At 36.6% G+C, this 18,581-nt stretch overlaps 1 pseudogene; it reads right to left on the bottom strand.

The window, feature by feature from the left end:
• Positions 1–18,581, bottom strand: part of LOC149191406 (uncharacterized) — a 135,856-nt pseudogene that overhangs the window by 44,374 nt on the left and 72,901 nt on the right.

Below are 18,581 nucleotides of genomic sequence, written 5' to 3'. Positions count from 1 at the left end.
TATCTCAGTGCTCTATCCCTGGTTTGCTAACATAGCCAACTACCTGGTTGTTGGGATATTTCCTCCAAATCTATCATCCAGGGAGAAGAACAGAATTGTAAGGAAAAGTGCCCCTTTCACTTGGATTGGGGGAAATCTTTTCAAACTGGGACCAAATCATATTTTAAGGAGATGTGTCAGGGAAGAGGAGGTCTTTGACATCCTCTCAACCTTCCATTATGGGACCTACGGGGGTCATTTTTCTACCAAGGGAACAACTTTGAAATTGTTACAAGTTGGCTACTATTGGCCCACTCTCCATTAAGATGCAAGAAAGTATAGTAGTAGATGTGATTAGTGCCAAAGGATGGCAAAACCCACACCTAGGGATGAGATTCCTCTACAACCTCAAGTTGCCTTAGAGCCATTTGACAAGTGGGGAATGGATTTCATTGGGCCACTTGATCTGCCATCAGGGCAGAAAAAGTACATCATTGTGTGCATTAATTACTTGACAAGGTGGGTTGAGACAAAGGCTATCAAAGAAGAAATAAAGGGGAAAGTGGTTGGGTTCTTAAGGGAAAATATTTTCTACAAGTTTGGGTATCCAAGGGAGATATTCACTGATCAAGGGGCTCAATTCACATCACATTTGATTAAGAATCTCTTGAGGCAACATAATATCAAACAAATAACATCTACTTCTTATCACCCTCAAGCAAATGGGAAAGTAGAGGTTACAAATAGGGCATTGGAGAGCATCCTCACCAAGGTTGTGAGAAGCAGTAGGAGAGATTGGGAAGACAGATTAGTGGAGGCCACTTGGGCCTATAACACCACTTGGAAGACAAATATTGGGTTCACTCCATATGATTTAGTTTATGGGAAGAAATATTTTCTTTCTATTGAGTTTGAATATAACACTTTGAGAATGGAAACCCAATTGGACTTAGATGTCACCAGAGCACAGCAAGAAAGGTTGCTCCAATTGAATGGATTGGATGAGTTCATAATGTAGGCCCTCCTCCACACTAAAGTTATACAATTGCAAAGGAAGGTCTGGAATGATAAGCATATCAAGGAAAAGGTTTTTTAAGAAGGGGATTGGGCCTTATTATATGATTCTAGGTTCTGTTGTGCTATTCAAAGCCCCCCCATTTGTTAATAGTAGTAGTCAATATTACATTAATAAATGGGGACCCTTTAAAAAATCTTTCCAAAAATAAGTTTAGCATTTAGGAAATTTCTTTATTAATTTTTGAAAAAAACAAGATATCAGTCAAACACCTTTTAAAAAAACTGTTAAATGCCTCCCTTTCCTGCATATCGCATGATCAAGCGTGGTTGAAAGCCTTGCTAATCCACCAAATCTAGTGAAAATCAATCAAAAGAGGACTCCATGCTTTAATATTTTGAAACTAGTACGTTTCTTATATAAACTAAGTCCTAAGGCATTTTATTAAAACTAAGGCCCACATCGCATATCGCTATTCTCAGAAGGCGCACCTTAAAAGAATTACCTTAAAATGTGCGAGATGTGAAATTGCGATAACAACAATTCCTTTATCGCATCGCATTTCAAAAATTTAAAGGAGCACCATAAAACTAACCGCCCTTCGAAATTGCGAAATGCGATAGAAACCTAGACCCACTCTCGGATACATCACAGACAAGTATTTAGGTCCGCTGCTTAATAAAAAACACTTTACACAAGAAAACCTGACCAACGGGTGAAGCCCAGGAAATAGTAGAAAGCAGCCTACATCTCACATATCGCAGAAACAATAAGGAAAACATACATAATGCATAATGTGATCTACGAGATTTCTTTGCAAATCACAAAATTTCCATTTTCGTGATTTAAAGGCTCGTCACCTTGGAAGCTTTCTTCCTGACTTACGATGTAGACAATAAAGAGCATTAAACCTAAGAGATAACGAACCATTAGTGGGCATTTAGTAAAAGGTAATGGCATTTATGTGTGAAAATACATCCAAGGTGATATGATATCTTCTCACTTATGTTCAAATAAAACTCCTTTCTTATCAACTTTTCAAGTTATCTGTATTATCCTAGCTTACATTCATTCTTATCTTTGTGTATTTGATAGCTACTCATTTTCTCCATTTTTCAGGGAAAATCCATAGAAGGAGTCTTTGGGAGCGATGGCAAAGAAGGGCAAGGCAGTTGTGTCTGAGAAATCAAAAATGACTCCTTTATTCTCAGATACTACATGCAACAAAGAAGGAGGGACCTCTATGTGGGAAACCATGTATGATTTGTTGGAAGAAGAGCAACCAAGACCTCTGGAAACAAAGGTCAGAGCTGACGATCGTACTTCCTCAGATGCCACCATTTTTTTGACAACATGCTCATTTCTGCATCGCATAGCCATGCACCCAAAGATAATCACTTACACTAATATGGTCAAATGGATTATCGATCAGGCTGATATCTCAAACAAATAATTTAAGAATAGAAGCCAATAGGTTATGGGATATTTTTTGCCAGACAAACTACGGCTTATGTACCACCTACCAGAGCCACAAGCCATATACAAAAAACAGTTTCTGGAGAAGTTTGCCAAATAGAATGAGGACCCAACAGATGCCACCCAAACCTAGTTGAATAATGAGGGCAAGATCAAAAAGGACAAAGCAGGTATGTACTCTACTCCATCTATTTCTCCTCCCCATAGTTTTGCAGTAGCCATGCTATGTAGGATGTTTGGCAAGCCCAATAGCACTGAATTTCCCCCATAATGGTTGCCATTAATAGATGCAGTCATAAACGAAACCACAATGAATTGGGCCCAAATTTTGGCTAATAATTTAGCAAACACAATAATCGATTATATGAGGAAAAGGAGTGTCTCAACAAGGGTTTACCCTCCATTTTTTATGAGTGCCTATGTGATGGATGCAATTTGTTTTGGTTCAAAATTTCCTATCATGGGATGGAAGTGGACTATGAAAGATCCAATTCCCATCCATATATATCATAAGGACATGTGGGAGTCTCAATTTTACCCACATTTTTAAAAAATTTGTCATGGGGTCATGCTCCCTATCCACAAACAGGTTTACAACCAAGATACCCCTAGATTTTCAAAGGAAGTCGAGGTAGATATCCTCCGAGTGGCCAGATGGTTTGGGGAGGAAACATTCACATATATTAGGGTTTTTGGGAGCATCACCTCACCTCATGTCCTCCCATACTATGTTCCAGATAAATTGATGGCTAGAGAGATAGCCTATCAAGCAGCTAGAGAGGGTGGGCTAAGCAAAGGACTAAAGGAAGCAAAAAAGGTCATTTGGCCTACATTTCCATTACAGTGTGGAGAATTTGCACTGCACAATCTGGGTCATGCATCCAAAGAGGCGAAGATCATGAAATCTCTGAAATTACCTAAATTCCCAGGCTTCCATTGCGACCCAAATGGCACTGCCAAAGACTTCACTACCCTGGTAAAAGTGAAGGTATTCAGTCACAAGGAAGATGCATTTGATGACATCTTCCTACAGAAAGAGACATTCACAGAAGTGAAGCACATGTCGTCACTACTTTTTTACCAAGAAGAACTTGAGGCCTCTCATCAATACAGAGAAAGGAGGTTGTTAAAGGTCCCTTTGGACTAATTATTGATTGAACCAATAAGGGAGCCAACTCCCAACGTAAGCCTAGAAGGAAGTTCCAGAGGAAACTCTAGAGATGATTCCTAAGCAGAGTCCCTAGATAAATCTACCAGGGAGTCAGAGAAATCAAAGCAACAGTCACAAAATGGGGGAAGCAAAATAAAAGAGTCAGAAAAGGATACAACCCAATCTACAGAAAAGACAACTGAGAAAACCTCATCTAGAAAACAAGTTGAAATTCATTCCACCTCCACCCAGTCAACAAAACCCTCGGTGATTGATTTGGAGAAAGAATGGGAGCATTTTAATAAAAAGATCCATACAGAGAAACAAGCACCTGAGCCTCAGACTCCACAACACAAAACAACTCAAGAAATTACAGTAGAGAAAATTGTAAGTACTTAAGAGGTAGGGAACATTCCTGCCACTCCTACCTCTGAAATTGTTTTAAGAATTGAGGAGATCCCTCCTCTAGATGTGTTTTATAGCCCAACCCACAAAGGTGTTATCAAAAGGCTGAGGAAAAAGAGGAAGTTGGATGCTACAACTACTACTACTCTTGAGAATTAACCAATGCATATTGTCTGGAAAGACTCACCCATCGACCCATCTGACAACCTTACTAGACTATCTCAGTTTGCAGGAGCCTACGCTACAACGACCATTGACAAAGAAACAGAAGTAAAAATGTTGCTCAGAGAAAAGGAAAATAAAATTCTATTATTGGAACAATAGTTAGAGAAAGAAAAATCTAACCAATAAGTGGAATTACAAATAGCCAAACTCTAGCAAGAATTCGAGCAGATGCAAATAAAACATCAAGCCAGTTTAGTAGAAAAGGAAGTGTAGATACAAGAATTAACAGATAAGTATAAGGATAGCTCAAATATTGATCAGTTTATAATCGAAGCGCTCATCCTAAACTCCTATCTAATGCATCAAAAAGAAATTATATGCCAGAAGGTCTCGCAGTTGACTCCTTATTGCGAGACTAGTAACAAATTAATGAGTCAAGTCGTTGACATGAGACTCGACTATGTTGAAGTCTTGAAAAGAGTTTCTGACTTCATCACCTGGAAGAATTTAGAGGATGGGAGGAAGTTTTATTTTCCTATACTAGAGGAATCACACAAATAAATTTTATTTGCAGACTGGGATTCTCGAATTAGGCAAGCAGAAAAGGAAACAACGGTCGCAGTAACAGCAACAAACTGTGTTATTGAAAACATCAATGAAATTATACACAGTACAAACCTGGTGGTAGAGTTTGTACTAGGTTTTCTTCCAAATACCAAACAGCTCAAACAATAGTGGAGACAGGCAACAGGAGAAAAGGAGGAAGCGATTAGGCAAATGACCAGATTAAACTAGGAAGCATACTAGCAATATTAGTTAAACCTTACAACTAGTGGAAGACCTTGCCACGCATAACCTCTTCCAGGCAGAAAATGGTGCCAGCACTAACCGATGCCATATTCAATGGGCAGTTGAAATCTACAATCAACCCACCGACACAACTCAAACTCATGACGGACATCTTCGATCTTAAAGATCGAACACAAAGGAGTTAGTCACCATATTTTAATTTCAATTTTTGTTTTGTTTCGCCCAATTTGAGGAAGTTCATTTAAACCTCCTCAACTATTTTTGTAATAATCTATTATTAGGATTTATAGTTTAGTATTTAAACCCCTCTCATGCATTTAGAGAGGGGTCCAAAATTTTTATCAGAAACAATCTTCAAAACATGCACTTCTGTCCCTTTGAGGAAGTTCTGGTGAAATGAATGGAACAAGTTTTATTTTTATCTTATCTGGCATCTTCTACTGAAATTGAAATTTCGTACTCTTATATGGTGTTGGATTGATTGGAAGTAGGTCGATATTGCTGAAACACATGAGCAGAACTTATTACAAATGGTATTTTTATCTCATGATTTTGTTTTGTTTATGTATTAAGCAATATTTTTTCTTCAAAATGTTTATGTATGAAAGATTAAATCTTGGTTAGCATTATTGCACTTTTGTATGGTGATGACCTAAATTTTATGCTGAATATATGAATAATTTCTTATGCAATATATCTTTCACAATCGTTTCAGCTAACTATTTATCTGAAAAGATTATTGTTAAAATGATTTCACTTCCTATCACAGTTGAGTGATCTTTATTACCAATTGCTTTAGGACATTATTGTAGATCGCATATGTCAATTTCATTCCTGGGTATATTCATAGCTAGATAATGTTTCAATTGGATATATGCATGTGATTATTATTTTAGATTAGATTACTTTTAGCTTAAACATTTCCCCGAACTATCATATATCACCCCATCGGCATTATCATAATTTATATTAGGAAACTAGTCCCATTATCCCTAGTAGGAGCCACTACACCAAACAGAAAAGGAGCTACCAACCAAGGTCCAGACTGGGTGGTTTTCCCCCAATGTTGTAAGCAACTATTTTCAAGGCTTCAACATTTTTGGTGCTAGAAGGAGGGCCTGACTTTGAATGGCAAGTAAATCCAAATTAACAAGCCATTATAAGAGTAAAATTCCCTCACCATCACCTCCAACTTCTCGACCACATTCAAAATCTCCTAATCCTAAGCGAGAAGTTGTAAAAACAATAACAGAGCCCATTGCTGAAATCCCAAAGAACCTAGATCATTCTTCTTCTACCGAAACCCCTGAATTCCAATACTTGATTTATAAGTTATAGGGGATTTCGATATCTCAAGAGGAATCTGAGTTATCCCAAGATAGTGTTACCTCTCAGTTTACCCCATCTCAATGGTTAACTAGAGCACAGAAAGAAAAACTTGGAATCCCACCATTCAAGTTCCCTCTACCAAGTCGTAAGAAAGCTAGAAAGAGACCATCTCAATCTCACAGTGAGGTTCTTTCATCAACACAATCATCATCTTCATTCATTCCATCCATATCATCACAAGACTAATCATCCACCTCGCCACTCCAAATCGTGATTCACACAAGTACTAGAACTCAATCTTCCTCTGCCCAATCACCTTCAACCACTACCACATCTTCCTCTTCTCCAAGACCAACAATGGCTCAGCCTCTTCAAAGGCCATGGAAAAATCGAGGGGATGTTAGGACAGTTGCACCTTTACATCCATTTCCAACTCATCCAGAGAAATGGTTACAAAAGTTCAATCCTAATAGTGGCCTATTGGCTGAGGAACATATAAACAATTTCATGTTGTCCATCAACTTGAATGAAGTAGTAGAAGAAGATGCAATTGTAATATTATTCCCATATACCTTGCAAGGAGCAGTAGGATTATGGTATTTCTCATTATCATCAAGTTCTATCAATAGTTGGGATGCTTTTCAAGAGAAATTCTTAACTACATTTGGAGATGATAGATCCATGGCTACCCTAATTAATGACCTTTCCAATTTGAAAGTTGAACCTAAAGAACCAATAAAAGACTTCAACTCTTGCTTTAATAAATTATTGAATAAGATACTGGTGACATCTAAGCCCAATAGTGAGGTCCAAAATGAGTGGTATATTTTTTCTCTCCCTTCAAACACAGCTATTCTCATTGATAGAGCTGCCAAACCAACTCTGGCAAAAAATATGAAAGAGGCAATAGCTGTAGAAAAACGTATTCTAGCTATAGATAAGAAAAATGCATTAGAAGAACGAAAATCCAAGAAAGTGACTTTTAGGGATGAATCCAAGAAGAAACCACCAAAAGATCCATTTGATCTTGAAGGTCTGCAGAAAGTCCTGAAGACCATGTCTAACGAAATGGTTGATATTAAAAAATAGGTAGCTAAAAATTCCTCTAAGAAATCTTTTAGATCATTTAAAAGGAATTCCCCTGTTGATCCTAAACCTCCAAATGCTGAATTAGATGGAGATGAAGATGAAGTTTCAACAAATGAAGAGAAAATAGATGACGAAGAAGTGGCAGAGTTACAAGGAATGTGGGATTTTATACTTCCCGACGAAGAAACACAAGAAGAATTGCCTGTTGCCACACGATGTAAAAACCCTATTGATTTGCTGCAAACAAATCCAAAGTAGAAGGCTTCAACACCACCTCCCAAGGACAAAACAATAGTTAAGAAATCTTCACCAAAATCCACTCAAACTACTCCTCCTCAGTTGAACTCTTCATCTTCAACTAAAACCCTGATAGTATCAAATGAAATGGAATATAATATTATTGATGATATGAAAAATACTAGGGAAAACATCACCTTTCATGAGCTTAGCAAATTAAAACATCAGCAGAAGCTACTCCTTAAAGAACTCAAAGCAGTACCTACTTCACCTCTTCCTACTACTGTGATCTCACAAGATTCTCAAGAAATAGGAAAACCCCCTAGCACCTCTTTAAACAAAATTGATCCAACTGACATTGCTCTGATTGGAGGAAGATATAAATCTCATACTCCTCCATTCCTCCTTACTTTTGAAGTTTTTAATAAGAATTTACACAACTGTTTAGTTGATTCAAGAGCTTCATCTAACATCTTACCTAGAACAGTTTGTGCAAAGTTGAATGTTCAGCCTCAAAAATATGTTGTACACATTGTGCAGCTAGATCGGTCTCAAGTTGAAGTTGTTGGGGAACTTAATCAAGTAACCATCAGACTCTCATCAAATCCCAAAGTTTGTCAAGTCATTGACATTCTTGTAGATGATATTCCCGAGTTATATGGCTTAATCCTTAGTGGAGACTGGTCATAAAAGCTTCATGGATACTTTTCAACTGACTGGTCTCACATGTGGTTTCCCTATAATGGAAGGGCAAATCAGATAAGGGCTGATCGTGAAAAACATCAAAAGTACATAGTCACATAGCTAGAAGGAGAAAATGAACTAGTTGCATATAGCAACAATATCATCGGAAACTACTCAGTGGAATCATTTCTAGGAAATTTTAATGCTTATACTTCACCTTTCTTGGAAAACTCTGTAGTATCTCAAGTTGAAAATTTTTCCCAAACAGATACTTCTAAGTGTGTAAATTTTGTAGATAAACCTGTAGTTATCTCTTTATTTTGGAAATTATTTTTTGATGGATCTAAATCCAATGATGGAGCAGGAGCAGGATGCATATTAGTTAGCCCAGAAGGGGAAAAGACTATGTTAGCATGTCGACTTGAATTTGATTGCACAAATAACACTGCAGAATATGAAGCATTAGTTCAAGGTTTGTATAAGGCCATTGGCCTTAATATCAAACACCTCCAAGTGTTTGGAGATTCAGAAAGTGTGATAAAACAGGTAAGAAATACTATACACTATCTGTCAGGACATTTGAAACACTACCAGTCGTTTATCCAAGACCTAACTTCCCACTTCACAGCGTTTAATATTTCCCCTATTCCGAGACTCCAAAACGCAAACACTGATCTCTTAGCTAATGTGGCTTCCAAGCTTATTCCACCAGGAGATTATTGTCCTAACCACTTTTCTATCGAATTGATTTTTATTTCTTCTATTCCCGACAATATCACCAATTGGAGAGTCTTTAATAGTGATCTGGATATCATAAGCTTTTTGATGTCAGAAGGCTCCTATAATGAGCAGATAGTTGAAGAAGACCAACATGACATCCAACTTAAGCAAGAAACATCCAATAATGCTATACCAAAGTCTGTGGTTAAGTTGGAAGATTTATATGACCTTAAGGACAGATTCAAATGACCCATCAATTCAAAACTTCAGAGTTCAACCCTAAAGTTTGAATTGGTTAATCTCAGAACTGACCGGAAACCTAAAAATATCAATCTAGGCCTCGGACTTACGTCAGATGATAAATCAGCCTTTATACATATGTTAAAAAAATATAAGAATGTCTTCGCATGGAACTATGAGGATCTTAAAACATACGACACTTCTATTATTCAACATAATATCCCCATGACGTCTGATGAGAAGCATGTTCAACATAAATTAAGGAAAATCCATCCTAATTTAGAAAGCTAGATTAAATTTGAATTAAACAAACTACTGAAAGCCAAGATTATTTTCCCTGTCAAACATTCCAGGTGGGTCTCCAATCTTGTCCCAGTTAGGAAAAAGAGTGGCGATATTTGGATATGCATAGACTTCCGCAATCTAAACAAAGCATGTCAAAAGGATAACTTTCCATTGCTTCCTATGGAACAGATATTGCAATTAGTTGCAGGCTCAAAACTAATGTCTTTCCTGGATGGATTCTCAGGTTATAATCAGATCCTAGTACATCCAGATGACTAGCTGAAAACTACATTCAGGACAAAATGGGGCACTTATGCTTATCAGAAGATGCCATTTGGACTAATCAATGTTGGTGCTACTTTCCAAAGAGCCATGGACATAGCCTTCAAAGGTTTAGTAAACAAATCAATAGTAATATACTTGGATGATATAACTGTATATTCAAAAAAGCGCAGTAATCATCTAAAAGATTTAAAACAAATCTTTTAGCATTGTCAAAGGTATGGAATTTCTCTTAATCCTAATAAATATGTTTTCTCTTTAAGTGAAGGAAAACTCCTTTGATTCATTGTATCCAAAGTAGGGATCCACATTGACCCTGATAGAATAAGAGAAATCTCTGAAATTCCTTTACCTCATAACAAAAAATCAATGCAATCTTTCCTAGGTCAAATTAATTTTGTTCAAAGATTTCTCCCTGACTTCTCTCGGATTGTTTTACCTCTTCAATCTATGATAAATAAAAATTCCATTTTTAAATGGGTACACACAAAACACGAAGCTTTTGATTTGATTAAACAAGCAATCATTAATGCTCCCTCTTTAGAAACTCTAAATTTTTCAAATCATTTCATTCTATATACTTTCACTTCCAAGAAATCATATGCAGCCATATTAACACAAGTCAATGAAGAAAAAATTGAAGCCCCAATCTCTTTCTTTAGCTCCAATTTGCAGGGGGCTGAATTGAATTATTCAAATGTTGAAAAACAAGCTTTTGTTGTTTTCAAATCAATAAAACACTTCAGACCTTTTCTCCTCAAAACCCACACCAAAGTAATAGTGTCGTTCTCAGCAATGAGAAATTTGTTAATACAAAGGGATGTAGGGGAGAAGAGAGAAAATTGGATAACAGCTCTGCAAGAATATGACATTGAAATCAGACCAGCAAAATTGTAAAAGGTCAAGGTTTTTGCAGGATGCTAGTAGGAGCATCTGATTTATCAACAATACAAGACTCAGGTGATGATGTACAAGTCTATCAGGTAAGCCTTGATGGCACTAAGTCAAGTTATGCTGATATCATATTTTACTTAAGAAATGGATATGCCTCGATGCACTTAAACTATAAGAAGAGAAGGGACTTGAGGCTAAAAGCTAGACAATATCAAATCCTCGATGATGCGATGTTTAGAATAAATTATGACTCTTTTTTACTTAGATGTCTTGAAAAATCTAAGGCAGAAAAGGTATTGCGGGAACTACATGATGGACCAGCTAGTGGACATTTCGAAGGAGATACCACTGCGCATAAAATCCTGCATGCTGGCTATTACTAACCAACATTATTCAAGGATGCACACAATTATGTAAGAAGATGTACAGTTTGTCAGACAGCTGCTGGGAGACAAAGAAAACCTGCATTACCACTATAGCTGGTCAATATTGAAAAACATTTTGAGAAATGGGGATTGGACATAATAGGTGAGATCATTCCTCATTCTTCTAAGCAGCATAGTTATATTATTACAGCAACAGATTACTTCACAAAATGGGTGGAAGCAATTCCACTCAAGGTAGCCAATTACGAAAACGTCATTGAATTCATTGATCAATTTATCATTACCAGATTTGGTCTACCATCTGCCATGATGTTTGATAATGCATCTTATTTTTCAGGCAATACCATGATACAATTTTCTCTTAAAAAAGGTTTTAAGCTCAAGTACTCTGCTAACTATTATCCATAGGGAAATGGGTTAGTGAAATCTACAAACAAAAATCACATAAGGATTATTAAAGGAATTGTCGACCAAAATTAGAGGAACTGGCATAAGTCTTTAATATTTTCTCTATGGGCAGATCGAATAACTCAGAAGGCCTCCATTAGCACTTCTCCTTTTAATTTGGTCTATGGGAAAGAAGTCGTCTTACCTACAAATGTTGTTATTCCCTCTTTAGCCTTAGTTCAGTTCATTGAAGAAACTCCCTCCTCTTATATGCAAGTTAGATAGTTATAAATCCTTAAGCTCGAAGAGGAAAGGGAAAAAGCCAGAATCTCACATACACATCATCAACAGTTAGTCAAAGCTTCCTTTGATTCACATTTTGTAAGTTCAAAATCATTTCAACTCAAAGGCCTATTATTGAAATGGGATCAAGCACACGAGGAAAAAGGTAAGCATACCAAGTTCCAGCAAATGTGGCTTGGCCCATTTCAGATTGTCGAACAAATAGGCCCATCAACCTTTTTATTGCAGGATTTATCAGGCAGGAGAGAATCTCTACCTGTTAATGGGAAGATCTTAAAGAAACATTTTCCATAGAATATGATCTCTTCTATTCACTATATATTATTGCCTTTATTTTATTTTTCTAGAAAGAATAATACAAGTTGAAAAACATTTACTTTTGGCTTTACAAATGATAGTCTCTTTTTATTTTTTACTTTTTGCTTGTATAAGTAAAGATTATTATGAAAATAACTTTCACACATAAAATATAGAATTAAGTCATGTTACTCTCAAATTGCTTGTTCTCTACCAAAATTATTTGATCTTTGATAAAACTTAACTTTAGAAAGGAACCTTGCCTCTACATCAGTCAAGAAAAATATCAATAACAAAACAGAGTCTCTCTACAGAAAAGCATCTTTAAAACTCTAAAATTGTCATCAAGATTCTCTTAGCGAGCCAATGATTCTCCCCATCAATTCAATTTACATTTTTTAGAGTGTAATTCTAAAATATACTTAAAACTTAGAGGATAAGAGATCTCATCAAGAACCGGCTTACCATGATCATAAGTTTGTAACTAGCTGACATTACCAATACTGCATATCAAAATAGGGTAATGGCTTGAGATTGTATCAAAAGATAAGGGGTCTCATCAAGAGCCAACTTGTTCAGTTAAAGTTATAATCAAGTGAATGGCATTGTCAATTTTGGCCACCAAACCAAGACGTTGTCCTTTAAGCGATAAAAAATGAAATTTTGAAGGAAAAAGAATTATTCCAAAAAGTAAAAGAAAATAAGTGTATACTCTGAGCTTATCTTTAAAATTTGTATTCTGACCTTGGTGGGATATTGAATCATTGTTGGTTAAAAGGTAACCCTGTCGAGGCTATGAACGCCTGCTGGCAGCAGAGGCTCTACCTATGACAATTGAGTATACCAAAAACTGATCTGAGAAGAGCCTCCCTATTTTTATCTTTAAAACCAAGTAATGACTGATGTAGACAAAGTAACTTTCTTATGAGCTGAGGATAATCAAAAGGATGATAATTAAGTAGATATTGTTTAAATATTCAAAGAGCAGTATGACTTATCTTATATTTCATGTAAATTTTATTTTCTAAATGGTATTTATTTTGGAAGTTTTAGCAATTTCAAAAAACTCTCATAGATAATTGGTTCTTCCAAGTGAATCGCCAATTGTTGTGCTATTCAAAAACCCCCCATTTGTAAATAGTAGTAGTCAATATTACATTAATAAATGGGGACCCTTTAAAAAATCTTTCCAAAAATAAGTTTAGCATTTAGGGGACCCTTTAATTTTTTGAATAAAACAAGATATCAGTCAAACACCTTTTCAAAAAACTGTTAAATGCCTCCCTTTCCCACATATCGCACAATCAAGTGTGATTGAAAGCCTTGCTAATCCACCAAATCTAGCAAAAATCGATCAAAAGAGGACTCCACATTTTAATATTTTGAAACTAGTATGTTTCTTATATAAACTAAGCCTTAAGGCATTTTATTAAAACTAAGGCCCACATCGCATATTGCTATTCTCAGAAGGTGCACCTTAAAAGAATTACCTTAAAATGTGTGAGATGTGAAATTTAGATAATAGCAATTCATTTACCGCATCGCATTTTGTACATTTAAAGGAGCACCATAAAACTAACCTCCCGTCGAAATTGCGAAATGCGATAGAAACCTGGACCCACTCCTGGATATGTCACAGAAAAGTATTTAGATCCCCTGCTTATTAAAAAATACTTTGCACAAGAAAACATAACCAATGGATTATGCCCTGGAAACAGTAGTAAGCAACCCGCATCTCACATATCGCAACAACAATAAGGAAAACATACATACATAACGCGATAATGTGATCTGCGAGATTGCTTCACAAATCGCAAAATCACCATTTTCGCGATTTAAAGGCTCGTCACCTAGAAGCTTTCTTCTCGAATTATGATGCGGACATTAAAGAGCATTAAAGCTAAGAGATAAACAAGTGAATGGCATTGTCAATTTTGGCCACCAAACCAAGACGTTGTCCTTTAAGCGATAAAAAATGAAATTTTGAAGGAAAAAGAATTATTTCAAAAAATAAAAGAAAATAAGTGTACACTCTGAGCTTATCTTTAAAATTTGTATTCTGACCTTGGTGGGATACTGAATCATTGTTGGTTAAAAGGTAACCCTGTCGAGGCTATGAACGCCTGCTGGCAGCAGAGGCTCTACCTATGACAATTGAGTATACCAAAAACTGATCTGAGAAGAGCCTCCCTGTTTTTATCTTTAAAACCAAGTAATGACTGATGTAGACAAAGTAACTTTCTTATGAGCTGAGGATAATCAAAAGGATGATAATTAAGTAGATATTGTTTAAATATTCAAAGAGCAGTATGACTTATCTTATATTTCATGTAAATTTTATTTTCTAAATGGTATTTATTTTGGAAGTTTTAGCAATTTCAAAAAACTCTCATAGATAATTGGTTCTTCCAAGTGAATCGCCAATTGTTGTGCTATTCAAAAACCCCCCATTTGTAAATAGTAGTAGTCAATATTACATTAATAAATGGGGACCCTTTAAAAAATCTTTCCAAAAATAAGTTTAGCATTTAGGCATTTTCTTTATTAATTTTTTGAATAAAACAAGATATCAATCAAACACCTTTTCAAAAAAATCTTAAATACCTCCCTTTCCCGCATATCTCACAATCAAGTGTGATTGAAAGCCTTGCTAATCCACCAAATCTAGCGAAAATCGATCAAAAGAGGACTCCACATTTTAATATTTTTAAACTAGTATGTTTCTTATATAAACTAAGCCTTAAGGCATTTTATTAAAACTAAGGCCCACATCGCATATTGCTATTCTCAGAAGGTGCACCTTAAAAGAATTACCTTAAAATGTGTGAGATGTGAAATTTAGATAATAGCAATTCATTTACCGCATTGCATTTTGTACATTTAAAGGAGCACCATAAAACTAACCTCCCGTCGAAATTGCGAAATGCGATAGAAACCTGGACCCACTCCCGGATATGTCACAGACAAGTATTTAGGTCCGCTGCTTATTAAAAAATACTTTGCACAAGAAAACCTAACCAATGGATTATGCCCTGGAAACAGTAGTAAGCAGCCCGCATCTCGCATATTGCAGCAACAATAAGGAAAACATACATACATAACGCGATAATGTGATCTGCGAGATTGCTTCACAAATCGCAAAATCACCATTTTCGCGATTTAAAGGCTCGTCACCCTAGAAGCTTTCTTCTCGAATTATGATGCAGACATTAAAGAGCATTAAAGCTAAGAGATAACGAACCATTAGTGGGCATTTAGTAAAATTTAATGGAATTTATGTGTGAAAATCCATCCAAGGTGATATGATATCTTCTCACTTATGTTCAAATAAAACTCCTTTCTTATCAACTTTTTAAGTTATATATATTATCCTAGCTTACGTTCATTCTTATCTCTGTGTATCCGATAGTTGCTCGTCTTCTCCATCTTTCAAGGAAAATACAAAGAAGGAGTCTTTAGGAGCAATGGCAAAGAAGGGCAAGGCAGTTGCGTCTGAGAAATCAGAAATGACTCCTTTATTCTCAGATACTACATGCAACAAAGAAGGAGGGACCTCTACATGGTAAACCATCTTTGATTTGTTGGAATAATAGCAACCAAGACCTCTGGAAACAAAGGTCACAACTGACAGTCGTACTTCCTCAGATGCCATAATTTTTGAGATAGCATGCTCATTTCTGCATCGCATAGTTGCGTGCCCAAAGATAATCCCTTACACTAATATGGTCAAGTGGATTATCAATCAGGCCAATATCTCAAATAGAGAATTTAAGAATAGAAGGCAAGAGTTTATGGGATCTTTTTCGCTAGACAACCTACGGCTTATGTACCACCTACCAGAGCCACAAGCCATCTGCAACAAACAAATTCTAGAGAAGTTTGCCAAAGAGAATGAGGACCCAGCAGATGTCACCCAGACCTAGTCGAATAATGAGGGCAAGATCAAAAATAACAAAGCGGGTATGTACTCTACTGCATCTATTTCTCTTCCCCATAGTTTTGTAGCAGCCATGCTATGTAGGATGTTTGGCAAGCCCGATAGAACTAAATTTTCCCCAGAATGGCTGCCATTAATAGATTCAGTCGTAAACGCAACCATAATGAATTGGGCCCAAATTTTGTCTCATAATTTAACAAAGGAAATAATCGATTATAGGAGGAAAAGGACTATCTCAACGATGGTTTACCCTCCATTTTTTATGAGTGCCTATGTGATGGATGCAATTTGTTTTGGTTCAAAATTTCCTATCATGGGATTGAAGTGGACTATGAAAGATCCACTTCCCATCCATATATATCATAAGGACATGTGGGAGTCTCAGTTTTACTCGCATTTTTACAAAATTTGTCATGGGGTCATGCTCCCTATCCACAAATAGGTTTACAACCGAGACGCCCCTATATTTTCAAAGGAAGCCAAGGTAGATATCCTCCCAGTGGCCAGATGGTTTGGGGAGGAAACATTCACATATATCAGGGTTTTTGGGAGCATCACCTCACCTCATGTCCTCCCATACTATGTTCCAGATAAATTGATGGCTAGAGAGATAGCCTATCAAACAGCTAGTGAGGGTGGGCTAAGCAAAGGACTAAAGGAAGCAAAAAAGGCCATTTGGCCTACATTTCCTTATAGTATGGAGAATTTGCACTGCATAATATGGTTCATGCATTCAAAGAGGTGGAGATCATGAAATCTCTTAAATTAAATAAATTCCCAAGTCGACAGTACAACCCAAATGGCACTGCCAAAGACTTCACTACCATGGTAAAAGTGAAGGTATTCAGTCATGAGGAAGATGCATTTGATGACATCTTCCTACAGAAAGAGACATTCATAGAAGTGAAGCACATGTCATCACTACTTTTTGACCAATAAGAACTTGAGGCCTTTCATCAATACAGAGAAAGGATATCGTTAAAGGTCCTATTGGACCACTTATTGATTGATCCAATAAGGTAGACGACTCCCAGCGTAAGCCTAGAAGGAAGTTCTAGAGGAAACTCTAGAGATGATTCCCAAGCAAAGTCCCAAGAGAAATCTACTAGGGAGTCATAGAAATCAGAGCAATGGTCACAGAATGGGGGAAGCAAAAGCAAAGAGTCAGAAATGGATACAACCCAATCTCCAGAAAAGACAACCGAGCAAACCTCAGCTAGAAAACAAGCTGAAATTCATTCCACCTCCACCCAGTCAACAAAACCCCCGGTGATTGATTTGGAGAAATAATGGGATAATTTTAATACAAAGCTCCATACAAAGGAACAAGCACCTTAGCCTCAGACTCCGCAACATAAAACAAACCCATAAATTACAGTAGAGAAAATTGTAAGTACTCAAGAGGTAGATCACATTCCTGCCACTCCTACCTCTAAAATTGTTTTAAGAATTGAGGAGATACCTCCTCTAGATGTGTTCTATAGCCCAACCCACAAAATTGTTATCAAAAGGCAGAGGAAAAAGAGTAAGTTGGACGCTACAGCAGCTACTACTCCTAAGAATGAACCAATGGATATTGTCTAGAAAGACTCACCCATCGACCCATCTGACAACCTTACTAGACTATCTCAGTTTGTAGGAGCCTACGCTACAGTGACCATTGACAAAGAAACAGAAGTAGAAATGTTGCTCAGAGAAAAGGAAAATAAAATTCTATTATTGGAACAACATCTAGAGCAAGAAAAATCTAACCAACAAGTGATATTGCAAGTAGCCAAGCTCCAGCAAGAATTCGAGCAAATGCAATAAAACATCAAGCTATTTTAGCAGAAAAGGAAGTGCAGATACAAGAATTAACAGATAAGTATAAGGACAACCCAAATATTGATCAGTTTATAATCAAATTGCTCATCCTAAACTCCCAGCTAATGCATTAAAAACAAATTCTATGCTAGAAGGTCTCGCACTTGACTCCTTATTGCGAGACTAGCGACAAATTAACGAGTCAAGTCATTGACATGAGACTCGAATATGATGAAGTCTTGAAAAGAGTTTCTGAATTCATCACCTGGAAGAATTCATAAGATGGGAGGAAGGCCAATTTGCCAATACTAGAGGAATCACACAAAAAAAATATTTGCAGATTGGGATTCTCGAATTAGACAAGCAAAAAAGGCAACAGTGGTCTCAGTAGTAGCAGCAAACTGTGTTATTGAAAACATCAACGAAAATATACACAGCACAAACCTGGTGGCAGATTTTGTACCAGGTTTTCTTCCAAATACCAAACAACTCGAACAACAGTGGAGATAGGCAACAGGAGAAAAGGAGGAAGTGATTAGGCAAATGACCAGGTTAAACTGGGAAGTGTACTGGCAATATTTAGTTAAACCTTACAGCCAGTGGATGACCCTGCGATGCCTAACCTCTTCCACGCAGAAAATGGTGCCAACATTGATCGATGTTGTATTCATTGGGCAATTGAAATCTATGATCATTCCACCAACACAG

This window comes from Pinus tabuliformis, chromosome 2_2 (assembly GCF_031772625.1).
Source record: "Pinus tabuliformis cultivar Carrire ecotype Pingquan chromosome 2_2, CPIR1, whole genome shotgun sequence".
NCBI classification, from domain to species: domain Eukaryota; kingdom Viridiplantae; phylum Streptophyta; class Pinopsida; order Pinales; family Pinaceae; genus Pinus; species Pinus tabuliformis.
The sequence above is the reverse complement of the archived record's forward strand: the minus strand, read 5'-3'. Positions and strand labels throughout refer to the sequence as shown.